This window comes from Trichosurus vulpecula, chromosome 7 (genome assembly GCF_011100635.1).
Source record: "Trichosurus vulpecula isolate mTriVul1 chromosome 7, mTriVul1.pri, whole genome shotgun sequence".
Lineage (NCBI taxonomy): Eukaryota > Metazoa > Chordata > Mammalia > Diprotodontia > Phalangeridae > Trichosurus > Trichosurus vulpecula.
In genome coordinates this window covers 272,227,426-272,227,749 of record NC_050579.1, presented here as the reverse complement: position 1 = coordinate 272,227,749, position 324 = coordinate 272,227,426, and positions in this window count along the sequence as shown.

Genomic DNA, 324 nt, shown 5'->3' with positions numbered 1-324 from the left:
GGCACCACAACCCCACCGTTGGGAGACGCTGGCCAGAGTACATTGCTTCCTTTCCACCTGTCTCCCCCTAGCCATGGTGCACTTCTCTTTTCCAATGGATAGTCTGTGTCTTCCACAGCATGTCTGGTCCTCTCACTGCCCAGTGACCCTGAAGCCCCTGAGCTCCCTCCCCGGCCTTCCCTGAGCCAGGCAGGGTACCTGCCCAGCCCCTTATCCCCCTAACAGGCTTAGCATCCCCTGCTGGGGGACCGGGACCTTGGGGATGAAGCTGAAATCCTTACTCTCCTATCCTCCACAGACACCTCGGTCAACCTGAGTGGAGCC